Source organism: Osmia bicornis, chromosome 13, assembly GCF_907164935.1.
Source record: "Osmia bicornis bicornis chromosome 13, iOsmBic2.1, whole genome shotgun sequence".
Classification (NCBI taxonomy): domain Eukaryota; kingdom Metazoa; phylum Arthropoda; class Insecta; order Hymenoptera; family Megachilidae; genus Osmia; species Osmia bicornis.
In genome coordinates, this window is record NC_060228.1 from 5810969 (window position 1) to 5830248 (window position 19280).

A 19280-nucleotide genomic window follows, 5' to 3' on the forward strand; every position below is an offset into this window, starting at 1 on the left:
ACACGAGAAACGAAAGGACAGAAGGAAAGTTGTTTTCTTTCGTTGGTCGAGGAAAAATTTCGAAATCTCGACGAGACAAAAGTGGGTACTTTTCAGCTTGAAGAGAGCAGATTTCCCTTAGAACGGTACGATTTCGAGAGAACGCGACGGTGTTACAGCTTCAGCCAGGTGTAAACAGAATCTTCTGGCGATGCTCGCTTACACGCCTCGACAACGAGGATCGAGCTTTTTCCGACCCAGGCTGAAACTCGACGCGGCTTTAATAAACCGTGGACGTGAAACGACCGTTTTTCAACGGGATTTTTTCCGCCCCGCGACAAAACAATGTACGCTGAAACGCGAGAACGCGCTGCACTCTCGTTGAAACGCGCTTTGCTTGGAAAGCAAACGGAGAGCTTCGCGTTCTGTTTACGCGTGAACAAGGGAGAGAGAAAAAAAGAATTAGTCGTTGTTAACTACTTGCGTTAAAAATCAATACCAGGGAGTACGATCAAGAGGAAAGTATACAACATCGTCGGGAAAATTATTAAAACGTCCTGGAAAGATCTTCGAATATTAATCGCGGAAAAAATGAGCGCACGGTCTCGAGCGAATTACAACCCCGAGACGTAGCGAACGTACGAGCGAATGAAATCTAGCTATGACCAAACACGAAAAAGGCGTATCCTTCTGGGAAGTGGAAAGCATTGCCAAAGAATGGGGCCGAGCATAACTACAGTGTCTGAAATCGAGCCAGTTCTTTCGTTCTTGCTATTCATACGTTCCGCTTTTCACCTTCTGCTTGCCTTTTTCTCAAATGATATTTTTGTTTCAACACAGTTTGCCAACGTTCGCGCGTCCTCCATCCTCAAGACGAATGGAGGTGACATTTTGCGTGACCATTTTAGAAAATTGTTCAATCTTTTAAACGACTTCTGCGTTTTCCGTTGCAAACAATAATGATTGATCAAATTATTAATTTTGGCAAAAATTTCTACCGTGTTGTTTTATTCATTTTATAAGACCACGAAAAAACCCCAACGAAATTATCTGAAAGGATAAAAAGTTCCAAGGGTCGGGGTTATTCCCTTATCGGTCGATGAAAATGTAATTTGAGCAAAATAAATATTATCAAAGAGGGAGGAAGAAGTTCTTTTTCCTTCGATTTTGATATAAGATCACGAAACGGCAACAGAGGCTTCGTGACGAACGAGCGTTCGATCGACATAGATTGGAGCCGCGACGTGCGTCGCGCGAAATGCTCGGAATAACGAGGAATAATCGCGGGAAATTCAATCGAAAAGCTGCATTATCAACGCGAGAATAGCTCGGGAGTACCCACTTTCCTTAACAAGCAGCTCCGCCCATGATCGTGCGCGTAATTGCCGGCTGGGAAATAGCGAACGCCTTTCGAGCCGATTAATTCGTCCGATCGCTTGACAAACTTGTTAGCAGAAAGCTTCGCCATCGCGAACCGTTCCATTTCACCTTCAATTTAGATCAAAAAATTCGAATTAATAACCTTAGGTACCTCGAAAAATATCGTGGAATTTCCGAATTTTCCCTGAAGCTATTCGACACATTATTTCGTCGCATCAAAGAGGAAAAACGAAGGGAAGGCGATCTCGATTATGCGCGATAGATACGATATCCGTGACGAAAAGTTTTCCATGCGACTTTCGGCGAGTTTATCAATAAGGGAAGCCCGAGCCTCCGGAAACGTTCTGTTGAAAAGTTCCGCAAGGTTGGATATAAAGCGAGATGTTCGAGGAATAAGAAATATTGAAGTTCCTGAATCAAGTTGGAAATGGCTTTCCTCGCGACGTAAGGGGATTATTCGTTCTGAATCTTCTTCGAACCTACGGATGTTGAAGCGTGTTTGCCCAACACTCCGAGCTTTCACTTTAAATATTTTCCTAAGTATTATGTAAAATAGGCGTTCACTGTTGTAACAGCGTAAATGTTTTTAATCTTTCGATTTCCGGATGGAAATTTTTACTCGAAGAGCTCGTCAAATTTTTAACGCCTTTCCGACTCGACTCCTGATTCCGGCTTTGGCGTCGATCCTCTTATACCGTTCCCGATTAAAGGCGTTCCTCGTAAAGTCAGACGACACGCGATGGAACGAGCACATTCGTCGACGTGCGAGCAAAATATCGAGCGTGGAACAAGAAAAGCCACTTGGAAGACACAGCCTCCATCAGCTCGCTAGCTCGCGCTCCTAATGGATTAGCCGACGCTAATGCGAACGAGGCTCGCGGTTACCGCGAGGAATACTCGCGAGAGACGCTAAAATGTAAAGTAGCTTTCGGGGATATTCGTCGAAATTCTCCGTGAAAACGTGCCTCTATTACGCGTTTTCTCTGTTTACCTTTTGCCGCTTGAATCCACGTGGAATTATAATAATTTTCTTCGAAAGTCTTGAAATTTAATTTGAAACTTTCACGAAGATTCGAGAGAAGAAACGAAGCATAAAGATTTAACAGAATGGAACCAGTAACGTGTAATCCCATTTTCAATTTTGGAACACGACAAACGCCCTGGTAATAAATGAAATTGCTAACAAATGAAAGCACAAAGAGTGCACAGAATCGTGCTAGCACGCGTAATCCTATTTTGGATTTTGGGACGCGACTATCCATCCCTCTAAAAGTAGATCGAATTGGTGACAAATCAAAGCACAAAGAGTTAACGGGATAAGAGACAACGATGTAATAGAATTTTCAACTTTTTTGAACATATCTGACAAAATCACGTTGTTAATAACTAGATCACCGATTGATTCTTTTTACTACAATAGTTCATTTGCGATTCTTCTGATTCAGAGTGTTTCTATTCTGTTAAAAATTTTTGAAAAATACCTTTCATTTCTATTTTCATACAAGAAACATGCTGCATCGATGCATCGTTTCCCTCTCGAGAGTTCGCTCGTTTCCGAAAGATGTTTTCGGTGTTTCTTTGATCATCGCGACCACCATGGGTCCGACATCCATTTTTCACGGCGTACCTTTCACCTCGACGATGATTTATCGTAGGATCGTCGAAAAACTTGCTAATACGTGCACCCTGCGCGAAGATACACGCTTGGAAAGAACGATGCAACCGCCACGAGTGGAGGATCGCTGCGATTTTTCCTCGAGAATTAATCTCTTTCGTTATTCAATCGTTTTCTCGAAGAAATATTACAATCGAAATAATCGCGAAGAAGAATATCTGTACACTCACCGATTTTTCGTCGTTGCCTGGAAAAGCTCGACGCATCAGTCATCTCGTTTGCTGAGGAAATCCTGGCGTCCGGTAGTCTGTGACAAAATAATTTTCCCCTTAGAAATAGAAAATTTATATTTATTTATATTTAATTTTAGAAGCAGCCACGCCAGTTGTTTCAGCGTTGAAGAAGCATCGAACCGAGCTGGCCATCACGCTCGTGCAAACTTTCGCACGTGTTGCACCGGAAGTTCGTAGCGTTTCACGGGCCGATAAAATCTCAATTATAGTTGCTGGCGTGTGTCCTACGAGGCGCCGGTTACCCTCCACGGATGAACGTTATCGCACCTCGCAATTTACCGCTTCCTAACCTTAATTTCGAGTTCATTAAAAAATTAGGACCATTGTGTTCTCGTAAAGTTTTAGCGCGCCAGCTGCCTTTCCTTCTGCTTTGCCACGACGTGCAATGCGTGTAAGTACCTTATATGATGGCTATGTTTTCTCGAGTTTACGAGCTATTAACACGGAGTAGTTTTCGAGCCAGTGAAACTTTACAATGTGACAAGATCGTAAAATACACGGACAATTAGATGGCTGGGAAATTGCCACGCGAAAAATTAATTAGATTTTTGACGACGAATTAATTGATCAAAATGACAAATTAAATATTTTTTACAATTCACTTTATAATTATCATTTTCTATCGTTTCTAAAATCAATCCCATTTATTCGCTGCTGAATTCGGACTTAGATGGAACGAAATTAACAGCGGAACACGCATTAGCACACCATAGTTAGCGGGAACCGTAATTAACATAGCTGGAATCGCAACGCGCTCCGACGAAAATCCAGCCCGCTTATCCTGTCGATAAAATCTCAATTAGGGTTACCGCTGGCAACACGGTGAGCAAGGCGTTCGCGGATCGACACAAAAGCGACATAATCGTCGAACAGATAGATAGGGAAAACAAGAGAAGGGCAATTGACCAGCGATCGTATTGGTTAATGGTGCAGCCGTTGCAATTTTGTTGGCAACACACGATTGCACAATGAAGCTTCCTATCTGTAAGCCAGATTTAAGCGCTTACGTAAAGATAGCACGTAGCTGTGCTTCAACTTTATCTCCCTTCGCGTTGAATACATCAATGTTTCCCTACTAAAAACGATATTTCTATCATATTTTACGTTTATCATATCTAACGTTTATTGTTTTATTGTATTAGTTGCTAAAATAATTTAAAAAATTAAAATCGATCAACATAGGAGAGACTTTTGCTTGCTTGCTTATGCATACCTGATCAAAGAAGATTGCTGAACTTAAATTTCTGTATTTGACAGTACGCTAAGGATCAACACTCTGACGATAAATTTAATCTCTCCTTCCTGGAGCAACATTTTCAAAGGATCTCGATTGAACACGATATACAAAGTTCCGATGCACCTTTCAATTTCGATCACCGCTAACTCTCATTTACGACCTGACAACTTAGAGGTGAACCTTGTGAAAGTGATCTGAACTTCCTGGAATTAATAGCAAAGATTATGAAACGATTACTCCGCAGGCTATAATTATCCACCACTAGAAATTTCATATATATTAATGCGTTCGTTATTAACGACGGTAACGAGTTAAAGTCGTCTGAAAATGAAATTCACCTTATTATCCGTTCTTAAATAAATAAAACCGACCTCTCGAGGACGGTTCGTCGAGCTACTCTTCGTCCGGCATGCTGAAATTACCATTTCAATAGTACTTGGCGATTCAACGAAAGACGGTAACTAGATATATCGTAAATTTCGTGACTAGATGCTGTAGACTCTCTGCGAGGAAGATAAAATCTCAACGAGCTGGAGGAACGCGTTACTTCGACCGAGAAGACCTACCAGCTCGTTATCAGCTCCTTCGCGAGGATTTACCAAAGGGGCCATCGATATTTATAGCACCTACTCCCTATGTATTCTACCGTTCAAGCACTTGCACTTTTTTTTATATAAAGAATCTTTCGCGTATCCTTTCCATCGAACACTATATCATTGATTATCATCGCGTGAAAATAATTGCTTCCTCCTTGTCGCTTACTCGCACGCGAGTGCGATCAATCACGGTCGAGCTTATCGTGATTAATCGCGACGTCCAAGACGCCTGACACGAGAAAATTCGCGATACACCGAATTTAAATTTCCGATGAGCGAAAAATCGAAATCGTACGAGACGCGTTGGCATACTTCATGCAAAAATGACGAATTGATAAGAGACATTAGGTACGTTGTTTCCAACTTTCAACAGCTGATAAATCACGTCGATTCGTTCTCGGAAACATAGTTCAGCTAGGAGAGAAAGATCTCTATGATAGACGTATCCTGAAACGAGGCGAAATTAACGCGTATTTTCCAACAGGCAAACATTTTCATCCCGAAACAAATTTTCCAGGCACAAAAGAGCGTGGAAAAGAGAGAGAAGAAAAACGATCCCGCGGGACTCGTCGGCCAATAAAGAGCGTTAATAATGATAATCGTTTGGTAAGCAGAGGGGTGGGTACGCGATATAACACCCTGTCAGATCCATTATCTGAAATTTTTTGTCATGCTCATCGTTATGCATATACTTATTAAACGGAAATATAGGGTGGGTTGACAGGACGAACGCGGGTAGATAACGTGGCTAAAGCGATAATTACGAGTGCACGTTTGGGGATATGTACACACAGAGATCGATGCAATTATTCTTTGTGACATTTTTCTGTGACTGTGAAAATACGCATCGTCGAATTTTGCATTGGGAATTGCGTGTAAAGCGAATTCTGCCATCCGGCAAAGTTATTCATTGCCGATATCGCGAATAAATCGATTTATTTTGTCGCTATTGGGAACGATATATTCAAAAAACGGCCGTTTTGTTCCTGGATAATGTTGTTCGTGTTTATTTTTTATTTGTATTCTATTTCATTGGTTATCTGATCGTATTCATAAATCAAATCGGTTGAGAAATTTTGCTTCGAAAAAGCTTTATTGATTTAATAATATTGTTCCATTTGAATTTTTTTTATACGACTTCACAGATCTTCCTCGGCTTGATATTTTTATTATTTTTACCGCTGCAGTTTATGACAACACCGCAACGTTTACGAAACAAAAGAATTTCAAAAAAACCAACACAATGGAAGCCTGCCAAAAATCATAACTTCTGTTCTGTTGATCAAAAAATATTATTGCTTTCACACTGACGCTTTGACATTTACCTCACACGTACAGTTAAAATAATAAAAGAACGTGTTATTTGACTAACGCCCAGAACCAGGACGAATTGAAAGAATGCCACGATAAACGTTTGAAATCCATCGTAACTTTTGTCTAAATTAATACAATTATTTAACTGAAATCTAACAGAATCACTGGATGTGACTGATACGAAAATAGAGAAGAAAATAGCCGGAATAAATTCCTCCAGCGTAACAGAAGGAAATTCGCAGCTTCTGCCACACCCAGGTTCAAGATAATAAGCTAAATAATTAATTCTCGGAATAATTCGCAAGCGTTTAAGTAAATTCACTGAAGCAGAATGCAAACGACTGAGAAGAGAGGAAAGATATTCGCTAACAACGGTCTTAAGAGAGAAAATTTAGATCGTAATTTTCGGAAAATCAAAATGCTGCTTCAATTTGTGTGACGAACACTTAACTCTCCGTCCATTGCGAACGGTAAAACGTCTGTTGACCTGGAGTACTGTCACTTGACATACAGTATTTGTCAAGAGTAATTCAATTTCATTACATTTCGAATGGTACATATTTTATGTAAATATTAAACGAGTAATGAAATTTTGTTACATTGCGATGAAATAATTGTGTTCGTTAATTTCTGATCCCAATTTCTAATACAATTCTATGGAAAACGAGTTTCCATACACCGTCTCGGATATCGTCGACCTCTTCTACTTAAGTTCCACGTATCCTGGTAATTGCATTATAAGCAGATTGAAAAGTTGCACGAACAAACTTCCTAAGTAGCTGTTACCTGCTAGATGTTCTTTACCAAATGATATTGTCTCTCTTGTTACTACCTAAAGTCGCGAAACTTCTTTCGAGCCTCGAAACACGATTTTGAATAGAATACTTTGAACGCGTCGCTCGTTAAAGAGCTTGTTTTCGCGATTCTCCGCACCGTCTGCTTAGAAACCATAATTAATCTTCTTGTTGATTCGTTTGCAAAAGTAGAACCGTTACTACAAACCACTGTCAACGTGTTACTTCAATTAACAGATATCCGAACAGTAGAAGCACAAGAGAAAAAGGGGAACAAGTAAAGAGTAGAAGTGTCAGAGGGATGATTTGTGATTCCCAGGACATCGATGTTCTACGAAAACAGGGTGTCCCTTTGGTCCCTTTTCAATTTTGTCGCCTCCGCGACGCCTTGCAAGTCATGCCAACTACATTCCTCAAATTCCTCTATTCCCTTGCTGGAAATTTTAATTTAATCCAGCGAAGAAGAAGAAAGGAAATCGATGAGTTACCAAAGATAAAGGCTCCCCAAACGAAGCGAGAAATGAGAATGGCTTTTTAATTGAAGTAAAATCGCCATGAATCGATATCGAACGAACGGGGAACGTTTCGAGGCAAAAGCTAGGAGAGTTGCTCGTTCGGGGACACACGTAGCGAAAATTTTTCCAATAAATGGAGCCATGATACTGCCAGAAAAGCAATTTCTGACTCCCATTTCTCGCGTTCCCCCACCACTCGATGGATCCATGTATCAGGAATTCGGTTCAAGTTATCTCTGATCCATTCGGAACGTCATCTAATACGTGGATGCATTATTGCATCCACCGTACACACATGGTAGATAGGATACCGTTTCATAAGTGTCTGATCGTAAACACTGCACCGAAACTGAACAAAGCCAAAATTTAAGAGGCGAATTCAATTAAGTCGTATCTTTCTGATATCCTGTGCTGGTATGTACCTCGAAAACACCATACACGTAAATATTGATGAATAAAATTATCGTTCGCTCTGAAACGTTAGATCCAAGCTGGAGAAATGGTTTTCGATAAGGGTACGCTTAAAAATAACAAGTTTTTTGGCAATGAGAATGGAGATTTCTAAAGCGAAGAAAAATAAGCACTATGAAAATTCAAACGCTTCAGACTGAGTGTTTTTCCTGCTCTTATTTTATATTAAATGTTTCAGAAACATAACAGTAAGAGGCTTTACCGATGAGATCGTTCTCGTAAAACGGTATTTCGAAAGAAATTTTCCTGTCGTTTGGCAGGAATCGTCTTTGAAATTGCTACATCCCTCGGTGCAGTGTCTTGTTTAGAAATTGCCATTCGGGTTGCCGCGAGATCGTGGCAATAATACAGATTCCCTCTTACGATCCTATTCGACCTGGCGACGCAAAAGAATAACGCAAATTTGATGACAGCTGCATGCAAACGACCTGCCATTCTCGTTCATGACCAAATCGAAATTTCTTCTTACTTTCGTATCGGAGGGAAACCTCTTCCCCTTTAAACTCTGAGTGCTAGAAAACTCCTTAGAAAAAGATCTCTATCGGCGATGATAATCTAGATGATATGCAATTTTTTAACGAATAAAATTTCGATTTCAATTTAATCCACGGAAGGGAGGTAAGGAAAGATTTCAAGAAGATGGGAAGAATGATGTCAGGAGGTCAACGCGTCGTTGGCTTTGATCCGTTCTAACGTCACCACAATGCGTGGACGGGGCGAATCCACGTGTTTGTCGACCGATGTTCGACAGCTTTGACGTGTTCCCGTAGGGAGGTTGGACACCGGGGATCAAATCTGGAGATGACCAAACCACTGTCCCACCACCACGACCAATTCAGGATTGGCGCTATCCAATCCTGTAGGCGAGCAGGTATTCGATGTATACAACCGAGTTACGATACCGATAACGTCTAGCTCGTATTATACTACGGATCTACCGACAGGATCGCCTTCCTGTACGCCAACGATAATTTAGATAGATGAAACCTGACCATTTCCAGCTAAACGCGTCATTTCGACACGTTTTAACAGCAATAATCGAGAGGTGAACATTCGAATTATAAATAAATTGTCAAGCTTCTTCATATTTCAATCCTGCCCGTTCGATGTGCGACAATTTAAATGTAAATAACTATTTGCAACGTAACGGCGTAATAATTAGCTGCAAAACACTTAATCAAGCAGCCATCAGGAAATGCCACGATAAAGCATCGATTTTGTTCGAACGCGTTACAAAAGCGCTACTGTTTGGAATCGTACAATACAGCAACCAGGTCACCAGACGAACGAATAGTGTGTAACGTTTTAATTAGAGTAAAACGTTGCAGAGGCTTGGTGATGTCCGCTTTTGTCCGCGATTTTTTTTTTTCTCTAACGGTGACAAACTTGAACCTCTTTTTCGTTTCTTTCTCGCGTTAGGAGGGGCTGATTTTTTTCGTGGTGAGGCTCGTTCACCGCGGAAAATCGTGAAAAAGGATGGAGACGATGGCGGGATCCGTGTCGGTGACAAAAACCGGGTCAATCTCTGTTTTTATCGGTCGATGTTACAACGAATTTCCATGGAAACTGTCTAACAGACAGAGCGGAAACGAGCGCAAGATGAGGCTCGTCCGCGACGCTTCGCTGTTGAATTTATGAAATACGACGGCCTATTTTGTACATTTAAATCCGACTAACTTTAACTTGCAAATGTCGCCGCGGACTGCATTTGAAACGCTTCAAATTTGAATACAGCGCGCGACGATTAGTAAAAATTTTTGCGGCAAGGTTTTTGCTTCTCCGCGAGAGAGATGTCATTAAACGAAAACGTGCGGGCTTTTATTCCCTGGCTACTAGAGGATAAAAAAGATGGTAACAAGCAAGAAATTTCTTCTTATTCGTACCAAATTCATTTTAAAAGCAAAGGGAAATTTTATTTGGACTGTTGAGAAACTCAGGCAATTTCTTCATCATGGTCCCTCGCAAAATAATTAATCAAACTCATAATTAATCATCGCGACTCCAGCGACGCTTAACCGTTTCCAAAAACGAACCTCCTACATCAGCGGGTATTTTATTAAATATGTCGACGAGGAGAACGAAAGGGCGGAGATGACGAGAAATTGGGGCAACAAAGGTACTAGAGGCATCGTTTTTCGTTCCATTCCCGTTAATCGAATATTCCCGGCAAATATTTGACGAGCGCAGATTGGCAGCACGTGTGTTCGCGAATAATAGGCGCGAGCTCGGCCGTCGTCGAGCGGAGTAGTTTCGATTAATCAAGATCACAGGGGTACGCGTAACGAACAATGAAACGTCGACGTTCCACTCGCTGAACACCTTTCCCGCTTCCACCGAGATCCTGACTTTCATTTCCATTAATTTCATGTAATTGTAGGCGGATGAATGAAGCGAGAGGCCCATTGTTTCGTCGCCGAACGAACAATACTTGGTACACGGTGCTCCCTGTTGCGCGTCAGGCTTCGCGTACCAACCTATGTTGCCCGCTTACAACTTCCTCGAGCGTGTACACCCGCCGCGATTAGACGCGAAACGCTTCTCTGCCAGCCGATTAGCTGTGAGATTCTTACAGGATGAAAGCTGCCAATTCGCTAACCTTCTAATTGGCTGATTCCGCGAATTTCTTCCATTCGATATTGGCCAAATTAATTTCTCTAAATCCACGTTGCATTTCTTTTTTTTTAGGAGGAGGGATTTTATTTGTTTTTAATCCTCACGATGCGACTATGTTCAATGGAAAAAAGGGGATGTTTCTGGTAATGAAATTATTAATAAATATTGTTATCAAATTACATCGAAATGGATGAAGCCTACAAAATGAAAATATGAATGTCGAGTATAATTTCGTTCAATTTCGGGACTCAATTATACGAACTTAAACGGCTGGCAAGTGACAACGAGGGGACGGAAAAATGAATAACGGTAACAAGATTGAAACGCGCGCGGATTACGCGAGATTACGTAAAACGCATTAAACGCGAGATATCGTTATTTCGCGTTAAACGCGTCGGATGTATGTATGTTTTCCAAGAGACGACTCTTTTATCCATTGTAATCCAATTAGGCCGAAAGTTGATTAAAAAATTTCAAAGCAAACGTTAAACGAACTGAAGAGCTGAAAGGATTCGCAGGAAAATTTGCCAACGAAGAGCGGCATCGAGCGGATGGATATCAATTCTCACCCCCCGTCGTACCCTTGTAAAATTAAAATCGAGCAGGATTTAAGTTCAAAAAGTCGCACGTCACGCGAGCCGAGAATTACGAAAAGACATTCAACATCCAATTATACGGAAATTAGAGAATCCTCGTATTATTCTTAAGGGAAGCAACGCAAGAGAGCAGATATTCTTCGAATTAAAACGTTCTCTTAATTAAAGCAGAACATTTTACTACCTGCTGCTGAACGATCAATTATTTCAATTATCCTCTTGAATTCCGTGCAATTTAACATGGAGGATTTAAGATTATTCTTGTGTACGAGTTAGCTTGAAATATCACTGAAGAACTCGGCAAGATGAAAAAAGATACTGAATTAAAACAGGGATTGTTTTTGAGTAATCCTACACAGGGGATTCAACTCCTGTCCGATTCCATAAATGAGCCAGTTTATCAGAAGCAACAACTGATACGTAAGCTCGTTATTCCAAAGTCATTGAACGGATCAAGGCGGATATAATCGCGCGTTGATTGATTCGATCGACCGCGCAATTATACCGGGCTACCTCTCCACCTAATGTCTTATCAGCCATTGGACTATCCTTCCTAATCAACCAAACGCCCCTTCCCCCAGCTAAATTAATTGAACAGTATAATGATAGCTAATCAGTGAATCAATCCCGACATTAATCAACGATAATAACTAGAATATGGATGAACAACCAAGTGCATTTTCTTCCGCGATGAAACTGTTAGAGAAACTTTCCGAAAATCCCTATATTGTCTCTACAGAAAAGTAGATATTTCCCAAAAATAAAAAGCCAGCCTGATTCAATGTTATTTTCAAACCCATGCTTATTTATTTCTCGAATAAATAACAATGATGAACCGAGCACAAATGATTGCATCTGGATCGTATAATTAGGTCATACGATCCCATTGACCGATCAAACGAATACGATAAGTCACTTACAGCCTAATGATCAGCAATGATTATCAGCGAACGAACGATCAACGCGAGCTACTTCCGATGACTGTTAAATACAGCCGAGTTCACTGTCAAATGAACCGGCAGATGGAAAATCTGTGTATGTCGATGGTTTTCAGGCGTGTCCGCACCAGCGACGCGTCGGAAACTAGAACGCGTGTATCTAGCGCCCTGTTAATCCAGCAGCGACCCTCTCTCAACGTCAAACAGCTGCGTGCTTTCCAAGTAAACCATACCCGGTTACGTGGCAAGCTGCAGCCTGCGTTCGCGGCCGTGTGCTGCATTCGCAACTGCATTTACGCGCGAGCCTAACCTGCCTGCCGTTTATAAAGCCGATCGGATTTCAAAAAGCTCTGCCGAAGTCATGGTGACCGCGTAACCGATTGTTAGGACGCGGTAACACGCGCCACCAGACTCGAACAATAACCGCACGAATTCAAATGGTTACGAATATTCAATGCTTTTTTCGTTTCTCCATCCTTCGTCTTTCTATCCTTTAATCTCTCTGCCTGGAGCTTTTAAAGCGCTCCGTAAACAACGTTAACAGGATTTTTGTTTGAAATACGTAGGATTAATTATTGACCTTTCAAAGGGTTCAATATTTTGGTGAATATTTGTTTTTTAACTCTTTGCGTTCAAATGAATGCTTGCCTGCAAATTAGAAGATTCGAGTTCAAAAAGAATTCGCTTTCGAAAATTGCGTTATAAAAATTTTCCTGTAACGCGAGTACTACGTTATTTATATTAAGCAAAGATATTTTCAGTAGCATGATGTAGGATAGCCGTTTGAGCTTTGATAAACCGAGCAGTTTTTTACTCGCCCACCGCACGAGAGAGATTCGAAGTGAAAAATTACGAAAGTACATCTATCTACGGTAAACGAGTAAGATCAATCGTCGGGAATCATAAACGGGAAAGAAGGGAATAATGCGAATTAACGAGGTTAAAAAATGGAACAACGGTTGAATGAAATTCATCGTAGTTGGCCGTGTTCTCAATTAAACGGAATTAAACTTTTATCATTGTACGCTCTAATAAACTTGGAATTCCGTATTTCAATTTGCGAACATCTCGATTTTTCAACGGCACGACGGTCGAGTGGCGAAACAAACGAAATAAATAGGCATAGGCAGTGTTAAAACGATTCGTGCATAGATCCGGCTTAAATATTCCACACGTGCCATAAACAAACGGCATTGTCATAAATCCGAACGCGTTTCCCGAACGAACGCGTGTCGTAATGCCGTTATCGCGATCTTTCGTCGCAATTACACACCGATATTTACCGAAACAACAAACGTAAACGGGTTACACGGCTGGCACACGGATAAATTGCGGTAAAATAAGTCAACTCGCGTCCCGAATACTCGTGTTATTAGCTAGCGGGCGCAATTCGTTTCAGGTCTCGCGTAACCTGCGCCTGCTGCGGTTTCCTCGTCAACGGGCAAAGTGCATAATTAGGGGAAACGTATACGCGTAATCAATGCTACCCAGCTAGATAATGTAATCGACGTTACTTGACATATGCGCATACTTAACGAAATCACCGACGTCCCGCGATATCGCTGTTCGTTAAATACGAACCAATGAATTTTATCGGCCTCGATACCGCGTCCCGTATCGCGCCCCGAATAAATTCAATCGACGCCAAACAGGAAAGATTACGATCGCTTTGCATTGCCCGTCGATATCGTTGCGTCACTGGTAAATAGATAATTTCGATAGAAAATTAATAGCCGTGTTACGAATCGAACCTGCATCATCGTTTGTTATTTTAGATGAAGAATTCTCCTCAATGGAGGTCAATAATTATTGATAGACGGGAAATTTACCTATAATAATTGACAATTGAAGCAATTAATTAGAACTTTTACGTGTACTTAATTGCAACTGCAGTGCCCCTTCTAACATGGCGATAAAAAGCTAGATCGCTTTTTCGATCAATCAGCAGACGAGGAAGCCCCGTTACTCGGTGATCCTTCAAGAGCAGTAAGTACAAAGTAATGGTGGTGCTGGTCGCGATTTAACAGGGATGAAATATCACGGATAGCTTCGTTTTATGACGAGATTTATTAAGAGCGTTGCCAACAATTTCACGGTCCATTGTGCCAGAAAACACAGTTTTAGAAAACGTTCCCCTGTGTACCGTGTCCATACATCTGGCTGGACTATCATCCACGAAATAATACATCGAACTCCTTCTGCACAGAACGTTCGTTCGACGGGAAAATAGGCCGCGCTCGTTACCGTTCACGACAAATCCTTCACGTTTAACGCTAGCGAAAGATCGTCGTCGGAATTGCGAGCGGCCGTCGAAACCGAGAACGAGGTGGAATCGCGCCAAAAAGTTTCCGCCAACTCGAACGCGTTTCTCCTCGATTCGAAGAAAACATCGGCTAGCTCGGAGTAACTTTCGCACTGCTAACCGACTGGCGATTTCTCGTGGAAAAATAATCGACGGAAAGGGAACTTGGACTTACCCCGATTCTTCTGTGACCCCTGCCTGTCCGACCTTCGGCTTTGCAGGGGATGAATGGAGCATCGGGAGGGACCGATCGATGTGGCGACGTTACTATACCTCCTCGATCTGAAACAGAAGAAAACTACATTATGTAGATAATTGTTATTTGAACCTTTACTTCTTACTTGAATATCGCGTCGAAAATAAAAACTATTATTTTACCAAAATCCATTTTAAGAATTCAAATGAAGTGGAAAATCTGAAAGTTAATCTCCGATTACGTTCAAGTTCTTGATCCTTGGCCTCGTTTCAGTTGAGAATCTTGAATTCGAAATTCCTGGTATTGTACGGGCTAACACGGTTCCCGCTTGATACAGCGATACTTGACGGGTTACAATTTCTGATCGGCTTATACATCGAGTTACACTGAGCACACACGTAAATGCACATACGTGGCAGGATACCGATAGCGTCACGGAGGCCATGCAATTGTCTCTCTCACCTACGACCCGTGAGTATAATCATTCCGGTGGATGGTTGAAATTCGAGATCTCCCTTCGGTGTTCCGTATCCTGTTTCGAGATGACCCATTCCTGTCTTGTCTGGCAAGGTGAACGCTAACGTTACGTGTTCTAACACGTGAGCTACATACATTCGCCGATATCCTACTCCATTTTCAACGATGTACGTTTTATCGCCTTGCGGTCCACCGAACCAGAGAGTTAACTTTGATCTTGCCCTGCTTGCGAACGAACAGAGTTTCGAAATCGGTCGACTGGCTCGGATATCAGCTGCGATTCATTGCCACTACCCGATGTGGAACTATAAATTACACTTACTTTGCTTCGCTTCGAACTTCGAGGTATCCTTGCTCGAATCTCGCGTCGTACTTTGTCTTCCTCGACTTTTCTTAACGTCTCTGATTTAGACGGTGAATTAAGACTTTAAATTAATGTATGAGTGAGTGACACAGGGTTACGGATGGATGAAAAATTACGCGACGACGATAGCAAACTTGTTAATCCTCTGACGGCGGGGCGGACCATGGAGAGAGCCACCGCGTTTTGATATAATTTTGAATTTTCTAAATTTTACGCTATTCAAGAGTTAATTATCAAAGTTTAAGCTTAAATTTTTATAAAAAAGAGTGTTAAATAAAATAAACTAAAGTTCCGAAATCAGATTAAACACAGATTTAATCCATCAGTCAATATTTCTCCTTTAATCTTCTTAAATCTCAAATGACTCTTTGCATTTCCGATACTTCATTCAATGTCCAAACGCGAATCGGATGATCAAAGTCTTATCTTAATATACAGCGTACTACAAAATATTATTAAATGCATATAGAATAAAGGAGAAACTTCCTTGACAAGGATCGCTATCCAATCTATCGAAACGTTATTGCGAATCAGTGTCAGAGCCTAGTTCACGAGGAAACAGCCGATATTCGCAGCTGCGATCGGGTCGCTCATAATCCCAGGCTAAAGCCACCTCACCCTGGATCACCGGGAAAATAACTAGACCCGAGAACGCGACATTATTCTGTACCCATCAAAGTCGTGCGCAGAGCGAAGATTTCCCTAAAATCTAGAACAGAACTCTGAGGAAAATTTCAATATTTAATGCAAGCGTATTTGCCGTAGCGTCCTGAAAAGCCTGATTCAATCGTAGGAGTTAAAAGTTTGGCCTAACAAGCGATAAAATAGCCCTGGTGACACGGAGTGGCCAAAGCCTGGTTTACACGAAGATGACCGTGCGTACAAGTACGAACGACACGAAAACGCTGGCTATCGACATTACAAATTCTCCGATCAACTGTTCGGGGTTGAAGCGTAAACCGGTGGTTTCCATCGTGGTTCCAAGTGCACCAATCAATCTGATGAATCGAACACGACAATCCACGCGTGTACACCCCGTGTCGTCTATCTGGAAAACTTTCTGCCTTTTCGATGGATCGTTCGTTGTTGACGAGCAAAGCGGCTAATCACGCAACAACCATCGTGTACAACCACAGTCCTCGTTCACGAATTTTCTCATTCTTTTTTTTTTCTACCCCCTCTATCTCCGTTACACCGTCGACCATCCTCTTCGTTCTATTTCCGATTTTCTAGCTGTTTGCACAACGTGCGGCCATGGATTGATTCCCTCGACTCGTGGGACTCGTGAAGGGTGACGCGAACGTGCAAAGCTTTTCTGATGAAATTGCTGTTTCCTTTGTCAGAGCCGTGTTAACATTTTGTGAAATAATGATGTCAGGTATACTTAGTGGATACGATTGATTTTTTAAGGAATGAAAGAAAAATGGAAATTGAAAAATAATTTGACGAAGCAATTAATAGAGATGGTACAAAGCGATGACTCGAATAATTTCGAATAAAATATAATTTTACCAGTGAATTTGATATGGTTCAAGGATCAGAATACAAAGAAAGTTTATTCGCGAAAGATCAAACGGAAATCCAGCGGAAAGCAGCAACATGGTAGAAAGTGTCTCGAGAGGGGTTGCTTGTTTTGCAATTAGCAGACTTGCACCGTGTGTTCGTGGAATAAGACCGTGTTGTTACGTGGAAACGTTCGGTAATTGCTCGAGCCACCGTGAAGCTGGGTAAAATCAGTCGATTTTGAGGTTCTCCGCATCATTTGCCGCCGCAAGGGAGTTCCTTGGCTCGTGTTTACATCGGATACCTCTAATTGTGTTTGACGTTTCCACGTGCACCGCGTATCCGTTGTTACTCGCTCGTTTTGTTCCTCTACAACCTGGTTAATTCGCGATCTCGATCGAAATCAGATCGTGCCAGACATTTCTAAGACAAATATTTGTCGGGAAATGTTATTTTCCAATCGACCGACGAAACATGGCACGCGAATAATTTGCAAATTATCATTTCAAACTTCTCCATCTCATTTTTCGTTTCGCTTATTTAAATTAGTTAGAGAACCAGGGGAACGATCGAGGAGAAACGAGTTTCCCAGAGAAGTCTCTGGTGGAAATTCACACAACTGCAAGCGAGTGCCTTGTAATTACGCGATTAAACGGTACAGTGGCCGACGTTTCTGGCTATTCGACCGGAAAATAAGTGCACATCCGTCTGTAATGATAATTAATTCTGCGCCAGCGAGATTTCACCGTGTAGTTTATTTTGCGGCTCGTGTTTCGAAGCCGGTACAAGGAAATCATTCCTATTAACGTTGCTGACAGTATTATCACTTGCATTAATGATGTTATCGTGGCGATAGTGTAATTGTCCAAACATTCGTGGAATTAATTCTGACGAGCACAAATGTTCAGATCGATTCGAACACATGGTATTTACGTTTGTACACGAAGAACAATGAAATTTCGAATAAAGAAATTCTTCCTATTCGCATTTTCTTTTTAATTAATTTCTTTAAGATGTTTGGCTTTCCTTCGTGTCTTATACAGTTTCACCTTACTTCCCCCTCACCTTAAACCTCGAACTTTGAACCCTGAAATTTCTACCCTCAGAAGACCATTCCACCCTCCCTAAAGGAAACTCCTACCCCTATAGAGGGTGGCAAGACACGTGTTCATACCCAACATTCAGTCTTTCAACTCACCACCTAACACAAACCACCTAAACGTTAATAGGAGAAAAAGTTTCTTTCGTCCCTACAATCTTCCAGGAGCAAGCAATTTTCGAACCGATACTAACTTTTACGTATCCCACTTGTATTCGCAAGTAAAAAAGCTCTAGCCACGTGATAGTAAGAGGAAAAGGTCTGAAAATTAGTTGGGGATCTGAGAAAATAGAGAGTTGAAATTTTTGTCTAAACAGGGAATTCTACAACAAGTGCAATGCAGCCCATAAATTGCTGGCTCGAGGATCTTTCCACTGGTTCGTGATGTTCTGTTCGTTTTATCGTCGCCGGGCTCGCTCTCGTAATCAGTTTCCGTTAAATCGAGCAACGGAAGCCCGGGAACATGCGACGCGTCCCAGTAGTCCGGCTTGTACCCGAAGAGAATAGAGGCCAGGAGGAAGAGCACCGAGGAGAGTTGCCTGGAGAATTTCCAACTCGGTGCCAGCGCTTCGAGCAAGTTAAAGCCATTAGCGTGTGTTTCGTCCAACGCAAATACCGTGTGTCGGCGTCTCCGGCTGGTAGCGTCGCGTCGCCTCGCGTCCCATGCATTCGGCACCATCGATCCACCCATCAAAGAGATCTCGAAGAAGTTCTTTTTTTTTTTTTCAAGAAACCACGAGACACGTTGTCGATTGAATGCAATTTTTAAGTAAACGAATGAAACGAAAGCTTGAATTGAAAAATGAAATTTGAAAGAAGATGAGATTTCAAAGAAGACAATTGCAAGCTAGCCATCGAGTCGAATGATAAATCTGTTGAGAAGTAACGGCGACAGAGGCATTATTGGCGTCCAAGTAACACCATTCTATCAGCCTTTTTGGACTCTTTTCAATTTTCTCCTCCTTTTTCTCGTCACTCGGTCGAAGCGACAACGGCTA

General features: G+C 41.7%; 1 protein-coding gene across 3 annotated transcripts in view; it reads right to left on the bottom strand.

Moving 5' to 3' along the window:
- Positions 1 to 19280, bottom strand: part of LOC114872584 — a 148191-nt gene that overhangs the window by 87869 nt on the left and 41042 nt on the right. For 2 of the 3 annotated variants that reach the window (XM_029179923.2, XM_029179924.2), the window contains 2 exons: positions 14819 to 14925; positions 3205 to 3281 (listed from right to left, as the gene is read on the bottom strand). The gene's annotated coding sequence lies outside the window, so the exon portion shown is untranslated. Of the gene's footprint in view, positions 1 to 3204; positions 3282 to 14818; positions 14926 to 15021; positions 15539 to 15638; positions 15706 to 19280 lie in introns of those variants that run through there. The other variant, XM_029179925.2, reaches the window with a different exon arrangement.